The sequence below is a fragment of the Nicotiana attenuata genome, chromosome 6, assembly GCF_001879085.1.
Source record: "Nicotiana attenuata strain UT chromosome 6, NIATTr2, whole genome shotgun sequence".
Lineage (NCBI taxonomy): Eukaryota > Viridiplantae > Streptophyta > Magnoliopsida > Solanales > Solanaceae > Nicotiana > Nicotiana attenuata.
The window spans coordinates 3,179,845-3,189,809 of NC_031994.1; the positions used below are offsets into that span (position 1 = coordinate 3,179,845).

Sequence of the window (9,965 nt, forward strand, 5' to 3'; positions counted from 1 at the left end):
TATGTACACTTGCCCCTAGAATCTTGACATGATTTATATAAATATTAACACCCATGCTTTCTAACCAACATGATTTTAAATATGTTAACATCCATGTGGTATAATATTATACTTGTACCTTAGCTAATATGAAGTTGTCATCGTATAAATCCAATAAAGTTAACATTTTTGTTCTTTATATGGAATTTACTTGGTAACTTGATTGACTACACTATTGCAGCCCTTTAGAGGTATGTCATTTTTCTCTGTCATCTCATATCTTTTTTCTTGGTTATTATATCTTTCTTGGCCACTGTGCCTTGACCCGAGGGTCTATCCGAAATAGGCTCCTATTTGTATAAAGGTCTCTATACACACTGTCCAGATCCCATTTATGGGAATACACTCAGGGGCGTAGTTAGAGCTTGGACAACACGGGTTAGGCCGAACCTATTAACTTTAGTCCAAATCATAGATTTGTCTTAAGAAATTTATTGGATAGGTACAAATTCTTACTTTAGAACCTAGTGACATAAATATGTTAGAATTCCAAACTCAATAACTTTAAATTTTGGCTCCGCCTCTGAATATACCGAGTTCATTGTTGTTGTTGTTGTTGTTGTATCTTTCTTGGGTCGTCCATTTGTTGATTGTTATTCATATTTGTGGTTCTTGTTTTCTTTTCTCCATGTATTTTTGCAGTACGCGCTTGTACGCGCTTGCTATCTTTATCTGCCATTGAAAGGTTAGTAAGCATTCTTGTCATTTTGGATCTAATTTTAGGATAGATTTAAACTCTTGGAAATTTCCATAAAGGTGGAGACCAAAACAAATTAAGTAATGGAGAAAGAAGAAATTATGGATTAGTGACTGGAGACTGTAATAGATTTCTGCTAGTTCATCACTAGGTTTTATATTTATATAAAATAAATGAGTCTCATTACTTTTATTTTATAGAGTTCAGCAATTTTGATGCTTTTTAATTCTATTTGGAGATATAGTTTGATCCGAAGATTCAAATATAGTTCTCTTTCCAATTCTTTTTAATTCTAAGGGGCTCGGGCGTGGTTCGGGCGTAGTTTATAAAAGTTGGGATTTTTGATGAACTTAAGAGAATTCATGATTGGGTTTGATGCTTGATTCATTAGTTTTGATGTTTCGAGACGTGTTTTGAGCATTTGGGCAAGTTGTACAGGGTATATGGACTTGCCGGGTGAGTTTCGGGGTGGTTTCGAATCATTTTTGGGCATGCCCTTTTATCCCTCTCTGCAGTTGCTGAAAGCTGTAGTAGTATTTGGCTTCTTCAATGTAATTACATATTTGGCTAAACCATCTGCAACCTGGTCAACCTCGGAATAGGTTTTGTTAGTGCAGTCAAATTTGGACTACTCGTCCAAAATAGTGAGTTGATTTGGACTAGTAAAACGGAAAGTTTTTGAGTACCTTCTTATAGACGTTGCGTCTACAAGAAGGTACTCATTGAGCGTTGTTTGGACTAAATGAGTCCAAATTGAGTAGATTTTGGACTCATTAACCGTTGTTGAGCGTTGTTGGACTCATTGCGCGTTGCTGAAAGTTTGATTCCGGTTAAAGATTGGACTACTCGTCCAAAATAGTGCTCTTATCCGCAGCTTCCGAGTACTTCTCTTTCCTCTTTTTGTCTATAAGAAGTCTTCACATGAAGTACCTAAGAGATAACCTTTTCCCAACAGAAACACAAAAAGAGGAAAGAGAAGTATTCGGAAGCTGCTGATAAGAGCACTATTTTGGACGAGTAGTCCAATCTTTAACCGGAATCAAACTTTCAGCAACGCTCAATGAGTCCAAATCAACTCAATTTGGGCTCATTTAGTCCAAACAACGCTCAGTGAGTACCTTCTTATAGTAAGAAGGTACTCAAAAACTTTCCGTTTTACTAGTCCAAAGAAATGCACTTTTCTCTCTGTTTTTGCCTCCATTTTGCAACTTTGCTGATCATGTTATTTATAGCACCATTGACATTTCGCAACTTGCATCTTTCAGGTCATAATTGGAATAGAATAGATATGGCTTATCCTAGTATTGCTTCTCTTACGAGTACAATAAAATCGCTCTTGATATCCAATTCACCAGTGCAATCTATTATTTGTAACCACAGAGAAGAAATCCTCGCTCTTCGTGAAAAAGTTAGTTCCCTGGAAGTATTTCTCAAGAACTTTAAGAAAAGCAATGTATCCAGGAAAATGACAGATTTGGAAGCACGGATAAATAAAGTTGTAAATGTCGTTGAACACACAATCCAATTGAGAATAACAGAAATGGTAATGGCAAATGATGAAATACAGGAAGAAAAGGCACATAAGAGGTTTTGTTGTAGCCTGCAACAAGTAGGACATGACATTGATCACGTCCTGAATGAGTCATCAAAGGATATGGTGGGTCGTGCTGATCAAAGGAAAAGGTTGCTAGAAGATCTAACAAGAGGCTTCAACGATGAACCCAAAGTTATCCCAATTGTCGGGATGGGAGGCATTGGTAAAACTACTTTAGCGAAAGATGTCTTCGATGATGTAACCATTCGATCACATTTTGATGTTCGTGCATGGGCTACTATATCCAAAGAACATAATGTCAAAGATATGTTGGTAAGCCTTCTGCGTTCTACAAAAGAAAAGGATGGCATAATTCACATAGAAGATGAGGCAGAGCTAGCTGACATGCTACAAAAAAGTTTTAAAGGGAAAGAGGTACTTAATTGTCTTGGATGACATATGGAAGAATGAAGCATGGGATGATGTGAGACTATGCTTTCCAAGCGAAAATAAGGGGAGTCGAATATTATTGACTACCCGTAACACTGAAGTAGCTTGTTCTGCTGGTACAGAAAGTCTTTCTTTGCGGTTGGATTTCATGAATCCGGATGAGAGTTGGAACCTTTTCAAAAGTACTATACTTGCACATGAAGCATTACCATCTGAGTTCGAGACTGTTGGAAAGCAAATTGTAGAGAAATGTCAAGGGCTACCACTTACAACTGTCGTGGTTGCTGGGCTTTTATCCAAATGTAAAAGGACGATAGAAGTTTGGAAAGATGTTGCTAAAGATGTCAGGTCATTTGTCAAAAATGATCGTGACAAACAATGTCAACATGTCCTTGGGTTGAGTTACAATCACTTGACTAGTGACCTAAAACCATGTCTCCTGTATTTTGGAATTTTTCCAGAAAACAGTGAGATTTCAGTGAAGAGATTGGTGAGGTTATGGACAGCTGAGGGGTTTCTGAAGTCGGAGGAAGAAGCTGAGAAGTGTTTACAAGAGCTTATCGACAGATTTCTAGTTCTCGTCAACAGGAAAAGTCGATATGAAACAAAAATTAGATCATGTAAGGTTCATGATTTGATATATGAGTTGTACCTGAGAGAAGCTGAAAAAAAAACATTTTTTGTCATTAATGACATTGTATTCAATGATGAGCCAAATCATGTTTCTTCAGAATGTCATCGTCTTAGTAGGCATAAAATGCGGCGCTTTATGGGAGGGACTGATGATATTTTGCGCCGTGGTTCTTACAGGGCCCTTCTTATCCCTAGAAATAGGAAGAAGACAGATGATGACGACAGCAATTCCTTAAAAAGGACTCGTTCAATTTTCTCTTTTTGTCGAGATTCTTCAACTTTTACTCTTGAATCAGAACTTACTCATTTCAATTTAATCAGAATCCTGGACTTGAGTTGCATAAAGATTAATACTTTCCCTCCACAGATACTATGCCTCATTTGGTTGAGGTACCTAGTGTTGCGTAGCCGCAGGGTTGTTTTTGACATACCTCCAGAAATTTCCAGGTTATGGAGTCTGCAAACATTCATTGTTGGTGGATACCGTTGGACATCTACAATTTTGCCAGAACAAATCTGGGAACTAACGCAATTAAGGCATCTCGAACTGAGTTCATTTCATTTGCCAAATCCTCCAATTGTATCTGTTGAAGAAGAGAAGTGCTTGGATTTCCCAAATCTACACTATTTCTGGCTTGTCTCTGAGTTGTTGCACAAAGGAGGTTATTTCAGGGATTCGGAATGTTAAAAAGTTAAGAATCAATGGAGGAGATGACGATGAGTCTGAAAGTTTTCAAGTATGTAGACTTTTCGACAACTTTGTCCATCTACATCAACTTGAAACGTTGAGTCTTGAGCTTGAGTTTCGAGGGGTGTTAGATGAGATTTCACCAGCGACCATTCCAAGTGTAAAATCTTTTCCACCAATGCTCAAGAAGTTAAAGTTGTATGGAACTGGTTTGAGGTGGGAGGACTTGAATATCATAGGCGAGCTTTGTAATCTTGAGATACTGAAGCTCAAAAGGTATGCTTGTCGTGGCGAAGAATGGCATCCAACTGAAAATGGATTTACTCAGTTGAAGCTTTTGCTAATTGAGTATAACGATCTCAAGTACTGGAATTCTCCGAATGACAGTTTTCCTGTCCTTGAGCGCCTCGTGATTAGACATTGCTCTGAGTTGGAAGAAATACCCATAGATTTTGCATATATTGACTCACTGCAACAAATTGAGTTAACTGACTGTACACCCGAACTCGAGGCTTCTGCTGCACGAATTCAACATGAACAAGAAGAGAACCTCGGAAAGCAACCTATGGATGTGCTTATCATTCCAGGTGAGTGTAACATCATATTCCAGAATGAACTTTGCATAATTGCTTGGCATATTTTTATAAAGGTTATCATCCTGTCTCATTTAATTTCCACAAGGTTGTACTCATTCAATTGTAGTTCTTTCCTTTGCTTCATTTTTTCTTTTTGGCGTTTTTTTAGCTTTTCTAATCTTGATTAATATACAGTACAATATTAGGAACGAAGTTATTAGGGAAAAGGTGAGTGTTGCCTCGGTGGAAGACAAATTGCGGGAATCGAGGTTGAGATCATTCGGGCAGGTGCAGAGGAGAGACATAGATGATCCGGTCAGGAGGTATGCGAGGTTGACTATGGCGGGTCTAAGGAAGGGTAGGGGCAGACCTAAGAAGTATTGGGATGAGGTGATTAGGTAGGATATGTTATTGCTCCAGTTTACCGAGGAAATGACGCTCGATAGGAAAGGGTGGAGATCGAGAATTAGGGTGGAAGGTTGACAGGTAGTCATTAGTGTCTCTTAGTCTTACCGGTAGTACTAGTACTATTTTTGTATTTCGCTTATTCCTGGTTCTTTATTATCACATGTTGTGCCATTTGCTCCTATTGCATTGTTGTTGCTACTGTTTGTTACTTTACTTTCACTGTTCCTTGGTCCGAGGGTCTATCGAAACAGCCTCTCTACCTTTACAATGTAGATGTTAGGTGTAGGTACACATTACCCTCCCACACCCCACCTGTGGGATTATGGATTTTTTATTGTTGTTGTTGTACATTTGGATGATAGAATGCTTCATTTTGATTGTTTAAACAGAACATATTAAGTCTTAGTTGTAAAAAGTTAAAGTATTTTCTTTTGTAATGACCAAATAATTAATTGCGATTAGCCAAATTAACGTGCTAAAAATGATAGTTAAATTAGTAAAATAATTCAAATGGTCATGATTCATGATTGTCCTTATTTTGAGTAGTTATAGGTGACGTTCTTTCCTACAATGAATCTAGGTGTATATTCCAGAGTGACATTTCTATTAATTGCATTTGAAACTTATAGTGTATGCATGTTCTGTAATGACCAAATAGTTATTTTTATTCAACAAATTACTTTGATAAATGAAATGAAAACTAAATTACAGGTCAAAATCAGTGGCGGAGCCACGTTATAGCAAAGGGTGTCAACTGACACCCCTTTGTGGGAAAAAATACATTTAGATAGGTAAAAGAAAAATTTATATACATATATACTACATGTTGACTAACTCCCCTTGATTTATATTTTTGTATATTTCACTTTTATATATTTTGACACCCTTTAATGAAAATCCTGGCTCCGCTACGTCAAAATGGTGTTAGATGCTGTAGATGAGTATTTGACCTTTGATGATTTGGGGGTTCCGTGCATAAGGATTTGTAATGTGCAAATTATAGTTATGGATGTATAAATAAAGGAGTGTTAGGATTTTGCCCTGAATTTTTAATCTATTAGGAATCTCCTTCATATGCTTTATCCTTTTCTTGGAGGCGAAGTTTTGTACTTCTATGAATTGACGTTTTTTTATCACAACTAGAACAATCTCCACAATGTTGTCTTTACGAGATTCATAGTTAGGGGAGATTACAACAACAACAACAACTATCCAGTATGGTCCCACAAAGTGGGGTCTGGGGAGGGTAATACGTACACATGCCTTACCCCTACCCGAAAGGGCAGAGAGGCTGTTTCAAATCGACCCTTGGCTCAGGAGAGAAAGAAAAAGAAAGGGAAAAAGAAAAACAAAGAGCATTAGTGACTCCAGCAGAAATCGCATAAATAATTATCTAAACATAAAACCATAAATTAAATGGCATGCAATAATATCGACCAGTAACTACCATAAGGGGGCACAATACTTAGGGGAGATCATTCTCTCAAAAAATTTATTTTCTCTTTTTTATATTAGTGATAGATCATATATTGGTCAATTGACCAAATCATAATAAATTGTTATTACTTGTTTAGTATATTTTTATTTGTCGTCTGATTTATTGTCTATCAAGTTTTCCATTGTTAGCTTCCACATGCACCATGTTATTTCGATCCCGACAAGGAGCCCTAGATATTTTATTTCTGTGACTTTATTCAGCTTCTCATAACTATTCAGGAGCAAGTTCAGCAGCAAAAGTGGAGGAGGAAGAGGAAGTGGAAGAAGAAAAAGAAGTAGAGGTAAAAGAAATATTTTCTTTTAACATTAATCAAGTTGTAACTTAGCTTCTTAACTTATACCTGACGCTTTAAGCTTGTTGCTGGTTTTGTGTTTTTTCTTGAATATAGAAATAACAAGCGTCGGATGCGCTACTCGATAAAAATGGTGTTTGAGTAGAAGGATTGAAGTCCTGGGATTTAATTCATCCTGGTGAAGATTGTTAAGACTTTTGGTTATCTCATTCCATTGTTGGAATTTATCATTATGTTACTGAGTTTCAGCAATCTATTGCTCCAAGGTGATTGTGAATTCAGTATACATGTTTAATACCTCATATTTGAGTTTGAAGAATTATTAGGCGAGTCGGGTCCAGTGGTCCTGATCCTTGCAGATGGCGTGTGTATAACACAGGAAAATTTGGAAATCGGGCGGAATTCCTAGTTTATGGTCCTAAAACGCCAAAAACGAGAAACGGTCATGGCGAGGCGATGACTATTGTTCCTTAGGTCATCTTTTATGTCCGGGCAAATTTTAGGTGAGTCGGGTCCGGTCGCCCGGACTCATGCAGATGGCGTGGGCTATAGCACACGGAAATCTAGTAATCGGGCGGAATTCTTGTTTTATGGCCTTAAAACGCAAAAAACGAGGAACAGCCATGGCGAGAGGATGAGTATTGTTCCTTAGGTCGTCTTTTATGTCCGGGCATTTTAGATGAGTCAAGTCCGGTTGCCCGGACCCATGCAGATGGCGTGGGCTATAACACACGAAAATTCTGAAATCGGGCAGAATTCCAGTTTTATGGCTCTAAAACGCCAAAAAACGAGGAACGGTCATAACAAGGCGATGACTATTGAAGTCTCATGTGGACATCAATGGGATGCACTTGCCCTCAATGATCAATAAAGGATATAAACTAAAGAATAAAAGCAGTATAACAGAACAAACTGCAGCACAATGTAGTGACAATGACTTCTGATACAGCACCAACACCAACACCAACACCAATGCTGAAACTGAAGCTTATCAAGACACTGCACAAATTGGAATGAATTCAAAACGCTTTGATAATCTTGTCAATTTATATCAGCTGTAAACATTGAGTATTAAAGTTGATAATCCCCTCATTTTTTCTGTTTGTGTCAGAGGCGGATCCAGGATTTGAAGGTCAGGGGTGCAGTTTTGTTTTCAACCAAAATTTGATTTGTATACAGGGTGTCACTACTAATATATCAGTATTTTTTAACATCATATACATGTATTCATGGAAATTTTGCCGAACTTTCTGGGCCCCCTCACTTGATAACATAGATCCGCCTGTGCTGCGTGTATAATGTATATTCCAATTGCAAAAGCTTTTTCTGATCGAAAACTTAAAAAGTTGGTCAGGACTGGGCTGCAATGTGAGGACTTTGTGCTCTATATTATATAATTTTTGAATTTCTATTTTTTCCGATATCTTCTCCACAATCACCTTAAATAAGACAAGGATTGTCGTCTTGATCTATTACGCTATTAATTTCTCCAAAATTCTTCTTTTGTCCAATCGCCTAAGTTTAGACGATTTATTCAATATCTTCTCCACAATCACCTTAAATTCTTCTTAAGTTTTGAACCGTCAGAAAAATACCGTGAATTTTAAATTAATAATGGAAAAGGGCAAATAATATTGGGGATCCAAATTCAAAATCAAAGCGCCGAGCTAGGCAACGACGACACAAGGTATACTTTCTTCTTAGCTCTTTAAAAATTAGAAAAAATATTTTTCTATTTAAGCACAATATGTTTCCTCTCTTTTTCAAATAAAAGACAAAGTTCTCTCGTAAAAGAAAATCTTTTTAAAATTCTTATTTTCCTTCATTTCCTATTCACAACACACTTAAAAACCTACCAGTCAGGAGCGTATACACCTTGAACTATGCGGTCACGGGACACTGATCCGCCGAAATTTTTTTAGTAGATATGTATAAGAAAATAAAAGTATTGGAGATAAATATAGAAAATGACACCGCTTATCATTATACTAATTTAGTCATTTGTTCATTTTTTTAAATTGTGACTCCGCTTACAAAAAATCCTGCATACGCCACTCTGCTACCGATTATAACCATCCGAACATGATGTGTTATATATTTTAATGTTGCGCATGTGCTATATTATAATATTACCCTGTAAAATGTGGCAGAAAATGTGGATCTCAAACACATTTTTTGAGATAACAGCATCCAATGCGAAGGGTATATATGACTTTGCATGAAAACTTTTGAAATTTATATATAATCTATAATATATTTTAGATAATTTTTTTGTCATAAAATCATGTTATTAAGATTAAAGAATTTAAAGTTAATTTATTTTTAGATATAGAAAAAATGTCAATATTTTAAAATCTACTTTAAGAAAATGAGTCAAATAAACGGTGAGTCGACGGAGGCAGTACTTTCCATCAAATCTAAGTGCATGTATTGCTCTAGATTATCTAATGTGAAGTCAGATGCAGTTGTCTTTTAACACTCTGTTTGGATGACTGTTATCTATCGTTTTATAATATATTGTATTATGTTGTATCGTTTGTATATTTGGATAGATTATATCATTTGATGTTGTTAAGAAGTAATATATTTATTTTTCTGATTTGACTGTATCGACTTAGGAAAAACATGAACACTTGTAATTTTTTATAATTTGCTCCATATATTCATGTACGTCTTTATGCAATATATGACTCCATATTTTGATGCACTTCTTTATAATATGTTATTTTGTAGAACAAAAAGGTGGTCATGGATACATGTAGTTTCAAATCTTGTTTGGATGGTTGTTACACGTTGTTTCATAATGTATCGTATTGTATATTGTACAGTGATCGTTTGATGAATACAATGTTTGGATAAAATCATTTGCTATTGTTTCATGATATCACACACCAGCAATATGAAGAATAAAATTGCAATATTATAAAGAAAAATTATGATACGGGATAAATTTATTATATAAAAAGGTAGGGTAAATGATAAAATAAAATTATTTAATAATAATGAAGTTTGAGATGAGAGAAAAAGATAAGATAACGATGCAATCACACCAAATCGGTCGTTACATGCAGCGACACATTTCGTCGTTACATAATGACGGACTTAACGATACGATACAATAAAATTTAAGTAACAACCAAAACAAATATCG

General features: G+C 36.1%; 1 pseudogene; it reads left to right on the forward strand.

The window, feature by feature from the left end:
* Positions 245-7,206, forward strand: LOC109226492 (annotated as a pseudogene).